Source organism: Delphinus delphis, chromosome 11, assembly GCF_949987515.2.
Source record: "Delphinus delphis chromosome 11, mDelDel1.2, whole genome shotgun sequence".
NCBI classification, from domain to species: Eukaryota; Metazoa; Chordata; class Mammalia; order Artiodactyla; family Delphinidae; genus Delphinus; species Delphinus delphis.
Genome location: NC_082693.1, coordinates 13,451,239 through 13,466,312, shown reverse-complemented (window position 1 = coordinate 13,466,312; position 15,074 = coordinate 13,451,239). Strand labels below are relative to the sequence as shown.

Here is a 15,074-nt window from a genome sequence, read left to right as displayed (position 1 = left end):
AATGGATCTCGGCGTTGGTTGAAAATCACCTGCGGCTTTGGCCGTGGCCGCAGGTGAGACTCGGCGCCCAGAGCCACCGGGGTCTCAGCTCACGGCCCGCTGTGCAGGGAGGTGAAACCCAGGCCCCGACACGTGCTACCGCTCCGGGCCCGGTTGCGGCCGCTCTCATGTTCCGGACTCTGGTACCTGATCCCTGATCTCGTCTTCTACCCTTAGGATGCCTGGATGCTCAGAGCCTGAGGCCGATGCCGCCATGATCGGGGTGGGGGGAAGGGGGGGTTCTGCTTTCGTTTTTCAATAAAGCTGTTGATCTGAAAAAAAAAAAAATGGATCTGAAAAACTCAAGGGGTAGACTGTAATGGATGCTAGGAGCCTCAGCTAATGTTTGAAGGTCCTCAGTTGAGTCCTTCACTGGCATTCGCCCACAACAGGAGAGGAGCCTCACTCAAGGTCACCTCCCCTTCTCATGGGCAGCCCAAATCCACTCATTGTTTGATGAATAAGAATAAAGGTCCAACTCTGAAGATGAATCCCAGTTTCAGAACTCCCTTCAGGATCCAATGAGGCTTTGGTGTGATGGCATCACAATTCAACCCTTCCCTCTGCCATTCTCCACCTTTCTCTCCATCACAGGTGCTGATCCCAAGAGCACTCCTCAGTTAACATCCTGCATGGAAACTTCTGGCGCAAATTTTATTTCCCAGGAAACCCAACTTAAGATAGTTTTCTATTTACTTTTAAAAACATGTAAAAAAAAAGATGTATTCTGGAAAAGTTCATTATGAGAGTAAGTTCAGTGTCTTCAAATAACAAGCGATATAGATTTTCCTTAGATTATGAATGTGCTCAAGTTTGTAGTATCAAGATGCAATTGGTTTCCTGAACCAAAAGACATGAATCTGCAGTCAGGACATTTTCCTCCCAGATCGTAGTGGGCATCCTGATGAGGTGGTCTGAGATATCAAAATGCTCCTGAGTGTGATTATTTTAACGAATTAATATTTTTAAACCACTGATGAAAGAGATGAGAAAAATTATTATCTTGCATGATTCTTAAAGCTAATACATAAAGACAAACTTGAAAGAAAATTAAAATAGAAATGAATTGTTAGCATAAACATTTCCTTCTAAATCACCCTTAATCCTTACACTGGAATCAAACTGCTTTCAGCATTAATATACTTTGGGTTTTCACCAAAATCCCTCTAGAAAGCCTTCATCAGCTGCCAGTATGTCTTCATCACAGACCCAAGTAGTCTGTTCATTCTGATTAGACTGTTGGAGCTAATTTAAAGTATGGCCTTTGTTGTGTCTACAGAAGCCTAATCAGCTAGGAAGATTCTCTGTCACCCTGGCATCCAATCTGTCTCCATGTCACTGAAGCAGGAAGACAAAGATTATGGCCATCAAAGTATATTTTCAGGCAGAGATGTGACTCTCCAAACTAGTGCTTAGTTAAAATTGTCATGTCTTAAAATCACTTCAAGAGTATTCAGATTTTTGACAGAAGGAAGGTCAGAAGTGTCTCAGTTGTTTTATCTTGACTAGGTCTCACTTCCTAACTAGAGGGTAAGTTCCTTGCATTTCCTACAGTATCTTACAGATACACTGGTTTTATATATATATAATGGTGTATATATATATGTATATATATTTATATATATAAGTGCATATATATGTATTTAACAAGGTAATTTATTGAGAAAGTTTCTTGTTACTTTGAGTTTTTTTCTGATGCCATCTCACCGGAAAATAATAAAGTTTCTCCTCTTCCGTCAGTAAGGATAAACCAGAATTGTGTTTCTAAAGTTCTGGGTTCTGCCTTACCACTACCCCCTGGTGAAGAAAGAAAGCCTTTTCTTCAGAGCCAGAGAAGAGAATATGCCAGGCAAGTTTTGGCTCTTTGAAGGTGATAGCTACAGAGGCTTGTGTGTTAAGGAGATGTAGGCTCAGGTATCTGAGAAGAGGTAGGAACAGAAGATATTGAAGAGGGAATGACTCAGACTCAAAATGCCTGGTTAGACCCCAAAGACTGGGAAAGAAGACCTTTGGATTTGGGTTTATGGGATTGGTGGTGACCTGGCCACAATCAAATGAGTGATAGAACCTTGGATAGAAATGACAACAAGTGCTTGGTGAAGAGGCCTGATTTGGGTAGTAGAGCCATCATCTCTGAATAGGGCACATAAGCCTGGACATCAACAATGATCTTCCTCCAATGAGACTCATAAACTCTAAACATATATGCTCCAAAGGGTAGGAGTGAGATCTCCAAATTCATCAGGGGACTTTTTACTAATGCTTGAAATGGACCAAACTTTGTTTACAATAGAAAGAGATGTGTCATTTCTTGCCTCTGGGTATAGAGAAGCAATTTATACCTATCATGCTTGTTTTGTTTTAAAATGGTAATAGGAAAACCAACATTTTTTGAACACTCGCTTTGGACTAGACACCATATTAGATTCTTTTTACGTATCATCTTATTTACTCCCCATGAGTTTAGGAGTGAGGCTTTAGTATTATTATCCCCATTGAGACAACTCAAACACAAGAAAGTTAAAAAATCTGCCTACATATATCTAGTTGGTGGCAAATGTGGTATTTAAACACAGGTTCTCTGCCTCCAGAGCACAGGATTTTATCTTTCTACTTCTTGATGAAGGCAGAATCTTTCAGAAATTCTCAATGAGTATGAAAGTTTGCTCCTGGGTACAGGACAAGTAAGGGAGGGACCTGAGCTTGGTTCCTGGCACCACGTGTAGAAAAGTGATGTTTGATTAGAGAATAACAAACATTATAAGCCCAGCCCTTCTGCTGGTATATCTGTTAATTAAAAAAAATATCTAAATGTTAGCCCTTCCTTATTTATAATCTTCCCTACTTCATCTTTAGGGTTTTTTTTCTCTCCTTTAAACTTTGTTCTTATCCCTGAAGGTGGCATGGTATGCTGCAAAGAACATGAACCTTGGAACTAAACCAGCCTAGTTTCATTTCTTTTTACCTTCTTTTTTTTGTTTTTTGGCCATGCCACACAGCATGCAGGATCTTAGTTCCCTGACCAGGGCTCCTGCTCCCTGCAATGGAAGCAGCAGAGTCTTAACCACTGGACTGCCGGGGAAGTCCCATCATTTCTGAGTCTACCATTTACAAACTGTGTCCTTGGGCATAGTATTTAAAATATTTGAATTTAGGAAATTCCCTGGCGGTCCAATGGTTAGGACTGCACTTTCACTGCTGAGAGCCCGGGTTCAATCCCTGGTTGGGGAACTAAGATCCTACAAGCCATGCAGCACGGTCGAAAAAAATAAATTGAATTTAGTTTTCAGTAAAATGAAGACAAAAATCCCTACCACATAAGACTGTTTTGTTGATTAAATGACACAACACGCATAAAACTCAGGGCACCTCAATGACACTCAAAAATTGTGAGTCCCCTTTGCCCTGCTTTGAGTGCTTTATTTTCCTGATGAAGAGGTACAAGTGCAATCAGTCATCAAGTCTTAAAAGTTTCTCTCTACAGCAAGGAGTAAGGAAGAGCTGCTCAAGCTGGAAATTGAAGATATCCCATCTCCCACGTGTATAATCGCTTTAACTGAGTCATTAAGAAAGGACCTCAATTACGTTTAAATACTTGTCTTGATACTTTAAATACTTGCTTTTGTGCTTTTATATTTTAAAACCAATACCTTTGATGTTTTAGTACTTGTCTTGGGGGATGTTTCTTAGGTTTACAATTGGATCCCTATTGTAGGGACTTTAGGGCCCCTTACCTCTGATTCCATAGGTTACTTTTAATAGTTCCAGAATACCGAGGTCCTTAGGAACCTACCATAAATTAGAGGTACTGATTTGTTTACATCACTGGGAAGCATTTTCTGCTTTTGGTATTGGTCAGACTGTTAAACTTCAGAAACAATGTGGCCTTATAGCAAAAGCACTAAGCCAGAAATCACGACACCTGGATTCTCACCTTGACTCTGCTCCTCTCTATCAGTAAGACCTGGAACAAAAAGCTCTCTGAGCTCCTCCAGGAGGGCAAAATTTCTCCTTCTTTCTTATACTCAGAGTCCAGAAGAGCACCTAGAACAAAGTAAAAAACTACAAATAAATGTTTGTTGAATCAAGAAATACTTTAGTCAATTAGACAATCAATCAATACAGGAATTGTAGGCTAAAGAACTTGGTGAATTTTCAGCTGGTTACCCTGTGGTCATGCTTTGGGTCTGGATAGACTATGACAGGTGAGATGAGGAATAAAAATGTAAAAAACAGATTTTGTAAGGCTATAGCTGCCATAGGTAGTGATTCCTATGATGGATCTGGGTGAAGTAAATTGAAAACATTTTGGAAAGGATTCCCTATTCTAGATGCCATTAAGAACATTCATGATTCATTGGGAAAGGTCAAAATATCAACATTTACAGGAGTTTGGAAGAAGTCACGGATGACTTTGAGGGGTTCAAGACGTCAGTGGAGGAAGTAATGGCAGATGTGATAGAAATAGCCAGAGAACTAGAATTAGAAGTGGAGCCTGATGTGGTCAATTAATCTTTGACAAGGGTCCCAAGAGTACACAATGGGGAAAGGATAGTCTCTTCAATAAATGGCATTGGGAAAACTGGACCACTATCTCATATCATACACAAAAACTAACACAAAATGAATTAAAGACTTAAATGTAAGACCTGGAACCATGCAACTCCTAGAAAAAAACATAGAGAAAAAGTTTCTTGACATTGGGTTTGCCAATAAATTTTCAGATATGACACCCAAAGCACAGGCAACAAAAGCAAAATAAACAAGCAAGACTACATCAAACTGAAAAGCTTCTACACAGCAAAAGAAACAATTAGTAGAGTGAAGAGGCAACCTATGGAATGGGAGAAAATATTTACAAATCAGATATCTGGTAAGGGTTTAATTTCCAAAATATATAAGGAACTCATACAACTTAATTACAAAAACAAAAAAAACCCAAATAATCCAACGTAAAAATGGTCAAAGGACTTGAATAGACATTTTTCCAAAGAAGACATATAAATGGACAACAGGTACACAAAAAGGTGTTCAACATCACTAATCATCAGGGAAATGCAAATCAAAACCACAATGACATATCATTTCACATCTGTTAGGATGGCTATGATAATAATTTTAAAAAGGTAGGCAAAGATGTAGAGAAAAAGGGACCCTTGAACACTGTTGGTGGGAATTTAAATTGGTGCTGCCACTGTGGAAAGCATTATGGTGATTCTTTAAAAAATTAAAAACAGGGCTTCCCTGGTGGCGCAGTGGTTGAGAGTCCACCTGCCGATGCAGGGGACACGGGTTCGTGCCCCGGTCTGGGAAGATCCCACATGCCGCGGAGCAGCTGGGCCCGTGAGCCATGGCCGCTGAGCCTGCGTGTCCGGAGCCTGTGCTCCGCAACGGGAGAGACCACAGTAGTGAGAGGCCCGCGTACCACACACACACGTACACAAAAAAAGAAAAAGAAGTTGCCACAATTGTCCTACCCTTCAGTAACTGCCACCCTGATCAGTCAGCAGCTGTCAACATGGAGGCAAGACCCTCCACCAGCAAAATGATTACGACTGACTGAAAGTTCAGATAATGGTTACCATCTTTTAGCAATAAAGTATTTTTGAATTAAGGGATGTACATTTTTAGACGTAATGCTATGGCACACTCAGTAGCCCACAGTACGGCGTAGATATAATGTCTGTATGCACTGGGAAGCCAAAACCCATTTGACTCGCTTTATGGCAACATACCCTTTATTGCAGTGGTCTGGAACCAAACCCACAGTATCTCTGAGGCATGCCTGTATTTGCTAGCTTTTTAAAATGGATATTTTTAAAATTTATTTTCTTATGTAAATAAATATTTATATTCATACCTAATTTTACATTTTTAAGTTTGCTTTTTTTCCCTAAAGTATCCACAAATTGCATAAGCTTCAGGCTCCATGAAACTTGGATCTGTCCCACCTCTATTACATTTCCCACAGGAGACACTAAGGATGCAGAGTCATCTTTCCAGAAGGACATATTTAGGGCCTCTCCTTCAAGGCTTCTGCCCCATACATGTGAACACATGAAAATGGGCCTTCAACTGTGGAATTTCAATCCCCCGCTGACAGAGCCGAATATATTGCCCTTCAACTTTTGTCATGTGAGTATGTCTTTCTTCTTCCTTTTTCACTCATGCGGCTTCATCCCAGTCTTCCACTTGGTGACTCTTGATCCAGTGCTTCTAGCTCTCACCCCATGATTTTTCTTTCTCTAAGAGATCCCATGCCTCACTCCCAGCCACCCCTGGAAGCTTTTACCACAAAGGTCCCTGCTCATCAAACACTGCTCATCAAACATGGTTTCATACTCCAAGCCTTAAAGACACAGCTAATGGAACCCTTCATCGGGAATCCTGCTTCCTTGCTGGTTACCGCTGCAAGGGACCAGAGTCATCTTGTTGTCCTTTCCAGAACAAGGAAGTCCAGACAAATCCTGTTTCTCCATGAGGCACCCTGAGAAAGAGAGGGGAAACCCCTTCTATCAAAGTTTGGAACTTGGATCTCAAGAGCTTATAACAGAGAAAGCAATGTTCTTGGCTGCTTGACTTGACCTGACCCATGGAATCATAAAAAAGAGAAAAATAGTGTTTAAGTCAGTTACTGCCTGGCTTAAATGGTTTTCTGTGAGTAAACAGGAAAATTAACCACCATTCTCAACACTGTTTTGAAGGCAAATTGTGCTCTTACATTACAAATGACTGTCTTAATAAATGATTGTTGGGGACACAAACTGTTGGTACATTGAGTAAACAAACTGTTTCTTTTCGGTTTGTGAAGCTAAAACTCTTTCCCGCTCTTCCTGTAATTGGAGCTGGTTGTGACATAAGACATCACAGAATTGATCACCCAGGTGTCACTATGGCTAATTATTAAGACGAATACAAGTACATGGTATTTACCATCCTTCACCACCTTTATTTCTCTTCTAAAGTATAGAGTGGACCTTGACAAGGTTCACTTAAGTTCTGCAAGAAGGTTCGTAATGGAGAAGAAACTTTGCATTCTATTACAAGTTAATCACTAAAGGGATGTCACCTATATGCTCAAATTATACACAGTGGCCCATCTCTGGGAGCCCTGCCTCCCAGGTAATGATCATTAAGCTAAAATACCTTTTGTTCACAGGAAACATCCTGACCAGGCCCACATGTGAATGACTGCAGGAAGGAGGAAATTAGCACATCCCCTCAGAGGCTGACTGGAACCAGGAAATGTTGGACTTTATTCCCTCCCTTTTTATTATAAAAGAAGGCTGAATTCTAACTCAGGCAAGATGGTTCTTTGGGACATGAGTCCACTATCTTCTCGGTTTGCTGGCTTTCTGAATAAAGTCGCTGTTCCTTGCCCTAACAAGTCGTCTCTCGATGTATTGGCCTGTCATACAGCAAGCAGTATGAGCTTGGACGCGGTAACAGGTTCCAAAGCTGCAAGAACTCTCATTCCCTCTCCACCGCTGTGGCCTCTGGGGATCACCCACTGTTTTCTGTTGCCTTAATCTGAGATTCAGTGCAGTAGGTCAGTGGAAGGTCCAGGTCTGACCTGGGGTAGAAGGACAGAGACCACGGCTCTCTGCACATTGCAAGAGTCTCCGTTCAAGTCTTCTAAAGCTGCCTTGAGCCACTCCAGTTCCCCATGGCTCATTAGTTTTAATTCAAGGACGTAGAACTAAGCCTTATGATGACGCCTAGGCCAGTGCCACCCAAAGCATGATCCTCAGACCAGTGCTGGTCCACAAGCTGTTGCCAGTCAAAGACAGAGGAAATACAGAAATTGAGAGAATGCTTTAAAAAACCTTTTGTAGTCAGCTGACACTGCTGTGCAACGTCACATCTAAGTACATATACCATCATTTTGTTAGGGGGAACAGACAGTTTGGTTGTTATCAGACTCCCAGAGTGAGTAACCTGTGATGTCCTGCTCAGTAAGACCATGTGTTGGTCTGCAAGAAAGCAGAAGTGCGAAAAAAAAATTTTTTTTAACTAGTTCTCCATGATAGTTTTTAAAGCTTTGGTCTAGGCTACCAAGAGGGAGCTGGGAGGCAGGGGAAATTGAATGAGTGCAAATTGGAAAGAACCTGGGACCTCTGTAGAGATAGTCCTGATTTCTGCACAGGCTCAGAGTACTCTCCAGCTTTGCCATGCCCTTGGACTTGAAATTAGTGTACTAGGGCTAAGCTGTGTTGGCTCCCAGCTTGGTTGCTATTCCACTGTAAACAGCCTCTTCAGAGACTGTGATGCACTTTCCTTCCAGCCGGGAGAGCAGAAATAACTTGCAGCTTGTACAGTACTGGTGTCCAAAAGAAAAGCCACACAGGGACATCTAGTGGTAATAGGAAATTGCCAACCTGCTCCAAAGGAGTCCAAGAATTTCCAAACTACCAGCTGCTTGGGGACTTTAGATTCATTTATTGAATTTTACCTCACACTCTAGCAAATTAGTCACTGCATTTGAAGGTACTAATCCGTGTGATGTGCGGCCCCGGAAATGAAGCTGGACACCCTGGCCACCTGTTAGGACACCTCTAACAAGTCTCTGTCCACCCAGAATGAAGCAAAGAGTGAAGGCAGTAGACAGATTCTTCAGGCGAGGGTGCTGGGGAGAGAATACAGATAGGAGACCCTCATTTTATGGACAATTACTTCCGCAGTGTCTTTCTAGCTGGCTGTAAAACAGACCTGACCTCAGAGAAGTAGAAGAGAGGCAGAGCTCCAAAATAAACTGAATACATTAAGAACGGTCCTCCAAACTTGCTGATCTATAAATAAGCATCAGCAGAACTCTTCATGAGTTATTGTGAGCTCCCCAGCAAGACGACAACGCCAAATCAAAGCTAGCCACCCAGACTGATAGAAACAAAGCCCTTAGAAGAAGCAGGTTTCTCCTGGCCTTTGATGGAAAGACTGAAGATAAAATAGATACAGTTGCATCAGATTTTTGTTGTCAAGCTGACTCTTTCACAGGCTGACAGATGTGCAAATAAATTAAATTAGGTCTAAATTAGCTGGTAAAAATCATAGTAGATTTTACCATGAAAAACATATCTAGGGCTTCCCTGGTGGCACAGTGGTTGAGAGTCCACCTGCCGATGCAGGGGACACGGGTTCGTGCCCCGGTCTGGGAAGATCCCACATGCCGCGGAGCGGCTGGGCCCGTGAGCCATGGCCGTTGAGCCTGCGCGTCCGGAGCCTGTGCTCCACAACGGGAGAGGCCACAGCAGTGAGAGGCCCGCGTACCGCAAAAAAAAAAAAAAAAAAAAAAAAAATATATATATATATATATATATCTAAAGTCTGTAAGTGCTGATTTTTGCCTCTTCTATGTGTAGCGAGGTCAAATTTTACATACTACAACTCATGCATCCTATCCTAATGTATAGCTTTAGAAAAGTACCTAATTGATGTAATAACAAAGTCCTTCTTTCGACCCACTTATCCCCGCCCATCTAATGACAAGAAAACTCTTGAACTTGTCCATTCATGCTCACTAGCCCCCTTCTTGACTACAATCACCCATTGCAGTTGAACTTGTATTGCAGTTCAAACTATTTATTCTAACAACTCAAGTTTCTCTCTCTTTCCCAAGTGAAATTTGGGCACAAGAAGATTAAACTGGGGAGGTGGTCTCTAGTCCCTGTGCTGTGTTTCTCTCCTGGCTCCTGCGTCTCTGAGTTGTAAGTGGTTTCTCCAGCTCTCTGTTCTCAGACTGTCCTATCTAAATCCATGCTAAGTCCACGCTGGGGAAATCCATAGTCTGTTCTGTCAGCTCCTTTTGTGCCTGGTATTATCTCACTCTTCCCAACCAATCTCTTCTTAGGTCCCCACCTCTTCTATCTACCTCTCCCTGCAGTCCCTGCTGCAACTCTCAACGGAGTCATCCCTCACCACAGGGATCTCTTGATGGGTCCACCGGTTTCTCCGCGATGCCACCAAGAGCATGTCAGAACTCCAGGAAACAGTCTGGGAAAGTGAGTCAGTGGAGACCTGGAGCTCTCCCAGACCACTCCCATGACACTGATATTACTACTCTTTCAGCCTCTCATGTCACTTCAGAGGACCCTGTGAGATGCGCTCCTCCCACAGTTCCCTATGAGAAGCAGGGTGTGTTTGTTCTAGGGCTGCAATAGCAATTATCACGAATTCAGTGGCCTAAAGCAACAGAACATTGACTCTCTTCCAATTCTGGAGGCCAGAGTCTGAAATCAAGTGGTCAGCAGGGTGGGTTCTCCCTGGAGGCTCTGAGGGAGAATCCGGTCTATGCCTCTCTCCTAGCTTCTGCCGGCTTCCAGCGACTCTTGACATTCCTTGGCATGGGGCTGCATAACTCCGGTCTCTGCCTCTTTCTTCTCATTATCTTCTTCCCTCTCTATCTGTGTCTGTTTTCCCTTCTCATCTCTTATAAGGATTTGCCTTTGGATTCAAAGCCCATCCTAGTCCAGAATAATCTCATCTCGAGATCATTAACTTAATTATATCTGCAAAAACCCTTTATTCCATAAGGTCACATTTATGGGTTCCAGGGTTTAGGACCTATACACATCTTCTTTTTTCTTTGGGTCAGGGGTGCACTATTTAAACAAGGTAGGGGCCTCTACCTTCTCACAAAGGCCAGAGGTATGTACGTCCCTCCAGGGGATCCCAGTAGCATCCCAATCCCAGATCCATTCTCTCTGAACCCCTTCCTTTTTGCACCAGAATTGTTTCTGCTTCCTGTCCCTTTTCTATGAGGAATTCACCTGTCACATCTGCCCTCTTCCTACCTCTGGGCCTCTTTTTTCTAGAAGGTACCTACCTTCCTCTTCCCTGGGGTGATAAAGACTCAAGGCATGCACTAGTGGCAAAAAAAAGTGTGCTTTAAGAGAGAGATTATATTATTTGTGAACATATTTCAAAAACATTATCTCCATTATATATATACAGACATACACAGAGTCTGTTATATTAAGACATTGGCCCCACATGACAACATCTTAACCAAAACTTTAAAGGAGAAATCCAGACTTGGAAAATAATCTAAAGATTTACTATGTATAAAAAAGATGACCACAGGCATCCACTAATACAACTCAGCTTACATATAATCTTCCTCTCTAGAGGACAAGATATTGTTAAAGTGTTCGCTCAACGGGCAACTGTAATTGATAAGCTATAGGTTTTGATAAGCTGTAGTTCTAGCTTAAGTTTTGATAAGCTATAGTTCTAGGTCTTGGAAGAATTTGCTCACCTCTACCCTCTACGTTTTAATATTTTATTTTAGAACATCTCAAATATACATAAAAGTAGAGCAAACAGTATAACAATTCTCCATGTACCTATCACTCAGCTTCAACAGTTCATAAACCATGACCAACTTTGCTCCCTTATACTTGATACCTTCATGTCTCTCTTTATCCCATCCCTGAATTTTGAGGTTATCTTAGACATCACGTCATCTGTAAATATCTCACAGATTTTTCTAAAAGATAGAGACCCTTTTTTGCATATTCAATAACATGATCATACCTGAAAATGTTAAAATATTCTTTAATATCAAATATTCAATCATGCTCACATTTCCCCATTTTTTTTTCCGGTATGTGGGCCTCTCACTGTTGTGGCCTCTCCCATTGCAGAACACAGGCTCCGGACGCGCAGGCTCAGCGGCCATGGCTCACAGGCCCAGCCGCTCCACAGCATGTGGGATCTTCCCGGACCGGGGCACGAACCCATGTCCCCTGCATCGGCAGGCGGACTCTCAACCACTGCGCCACCAGGGAAGCCCATTTCCCCAGTTTTTTATTTTATCATTTTCACTTTGTTTTTAGCTTGTTTTTTGAATTAGAATCCAAATGACATCTATACATTGAGAGATGATAAATGTCTCAAATTTCTTTCAGTCTTTAGGCTGTCTGTCTGTCTGTACCTGTCTCCCTCTTTTTCTCCTCTCTTGAAGTTTTTGTTTGTTTTTTGTTTTTTTCTCTTGAAGGTTTTGTTGAAAAAAATGGGTAGTTTGTCCTATGAAGTTTTCTGTCTGAATTTTTCTGACTTTATCCTCTTCGTGATTTTTGTCCTTTGTATTTTCTGTAAATTTGTATTCAAAATAAGAGACGGGTGGAGATTTATGAGGGATTTTTTGTCCAGACATCTTCATAGGTGGTGTTGTATAATACCCTCAGGGATGAATAATAATCCCTGGTTGTCTTCTTTTTGTGATGTTAGCAGACATTGATAATCATTGCTTAGATCCAATAATTCTTAAGGTGTTAAAATGATAAATTATTTTTAAATTCTTAGCTGGTAAGCTTCTAAGAGATATTTCCCCCTCAAGAGCAATTGTTTATGCTGAGGTACAGTTTGCATAGGAGAAGCAAGATGAATGCTTCTTTTTTTATATATATGTGGTCTTCTATATATATAATATTATATATAATATATATATAATATATATATACATACATGTATGTGTGCATATATGCATCTATTTATTAACACATGGATTTAAACATCTTTTTTTTTTCAGTACGCAGGCCTCTCACTGTTGTGGCCTCTCCCGTCGCGGAGCACAGGCTCCGGATACACAGGCTTAGCGGCCATGGCTCACGGGCCTAGCTGCTCCACGGTATGTGGGATCTTCCCGGACCAGGGCACGAACCCATGTCCCCTGCATCGGCAGGCAGACTCTCAACCACTGTGCCACCAGGGAAGCCCTAAACATCTTTGATGCCTTACAACATATTGCAATTATTATACGTAGTGATACTCAAGTCATCCTCCCTTTGACAAGGGAGTCTCTTCACTTAGACTTCTGAGTCCTTTTGGGATGACACTAGTAGTCTTGAATAGAATCCTTATTTTCTGATGTGACAAGATTCATCTTGCATTTCCTACAACTGGCTGCGAGGTCTTTTCAGTGGCTATAGATAGAAAATATTGTTATCTTTGTTTTGTTTTAGATAAAACACATCATAAGTTGAAACTAATACTTCCAATTCAAATTCAGGAATATGAGGTTTTTACTTAACCTAGCTGATTTCATATCTGTTTCTCTCTTCTGCCATGCCCCAAACCCTGGTTTCAATGACACCAATATAATTATTTATTTGCTTTATCAATACTACATACACGATGGTCTCAGAATAATATAAACACTACCGCCAACTATATCATTACTGTAAACAGGGTTTTTTTCTTTTGCAATTTATTTTGTCCCACTGGGGATGCACACTCCAACCGTTACGCCTTAAAGTCACTTGGGAGAATTTCTCTGTGAGAGGATCAACAGGATACACTTTGAGGTTTCTTTTTCTTTTCACTTTCGATATTTAGGAGTTGCATTTTGTGTTTAATTTTATTTTTTTATTATGTAAAACATTTACATTTCCAAAGTTGCATCTTCAAAACAAGGTATCTAAAGAATAACAAATAGTTTCTATCCCCCTTCCTTCCATCTCTTCCCTCCTTCTCCCATAGTTAGCTATTTTTTTAAACTTCATGGTTTGTCTTTTCATTGAGTTTTAAATTATAATCACACACATTCACACACACACAAACACACATTCTTATATCCTGGAGATTATTCCATAGTAACATAGAGATTTTTCTGATTCTTTTTTTACACCTGCATAATAATCCATTGTGTGAATACATCATAGTTTATTCAACCATTTCTTATTGGTGAGTATTTGAATTATTTGCAGTATTTTGCTATTATAAATGGTGCTTCAGTGAATAGCCTTGCTCACAAGTACTTTTATATTTTTGACCCATGTATCTTTGGAATAGATTCCTAAAAATGGAAATCTATGTAATTTTTCTAGTTCATATTTCAAAATATAATTGAAAATACTAACTCCGAATTCTAAACATAATAGTTATTGGTTTTGGTAAAGGGCTTGGGGTAGTTTTTGAATTAGTAAATTTAAAATTTGTTTGTGCGGCAGAGCAGTCACGATTTTCCTAGTGGAACAGTGTACTATTTCTCCATAAAAGAGTAATACATATAAATCCATCAAAGAAACTAGGGCAATTCTAAAAGCAACAACTGTGACTATGTTATATGTATGCAATATAAAATCACCATCATGAGCATAAATGTCCCAGGAAAAAAACAAAGATGTTAAGTTAGACCTCATCAGCTGTTTCTGAGTTTTCCGTTCAGTCTCATTTGGCCATAGCTTATTCTGCTCTCTATTAGTGTAAACTACTTGGCATTGGGTATGAAGTGATTAAACATGAATGGTTTTAACTATCATTTCTGAGAAGTGAGTGATGTAACAATAGAGTTATACTGGAAGTGTCATGATTTCTATATATCTACTCCAAGCAAAAGGAGATTTTTCCAGCCAAGGGGGTTTTAAAATTTCAATATCCATCACAGTAGCATCAGGAGCACTGATCTCAGAAGACAAATACCATATGATATCACTTACATGTGGATTCTAAAATACAACAGAAATGAACCTCTCTACAAAACAAAAACAGACTTACAGACATAAACAGACTTGTGGTTGCCAAGGGGGAAGGGGGTGAGGGAGGGAAGGACTGGGAGTTTGGGATTAACAGATGCAAACTAGTATATATAGGATGGATAAACAACAAGGTCCTACTGTATAGCACAGGGAACTATATTCAATATCCTGTGTTAAACCATAATGGAAAAGAATATGAAAAAGAATATATTTATATATATATGTATGTATACATATTTATAAAACTGAGTCACTTTGCTGTACAGCAGAAATTAAGCACAACATTGAAAATCAACTATACTTCAATAATTTTTTTAAAAAAGAGCACTGATCTTAGAAAATTCAGCTACCAGAGAGAGAGCACATACAGACTCAAAGCATGCTGGTAAGAAGCTGTGTTTTCATAGAGGTCAATTAACAATATCTCAATCCTTTAACCATTAAGAAAATGCTTATAAGATTACAAATATTCCAGCATATAACATACCATATAGGACATAATAATTTAGAACAAAAATAGATAATAATTTAAATATAAAAGGATCAATGTTGAAATAA

The 15,074-nt window shown here is 40.4% G+C and overlaps 1 non-coding gene across 1 annotated transcript; it reads left to right on the top strand.

The window, feature by feature from the left end:
• Window positions 1-13: 13 nt before the first annotated feature.
• LOC132434654 (small nucleolar RNA ACA64) lies at window positions 14-134 on the top strand. The gene has a single exon (XR_009521371.1). It is a non-coding gene; the product is annotated as a small nucleolar RNA ACA64 (small nucleolar RNA).
• Window positions 135-15,074: the final 14,940 nt, after the last annotated feature.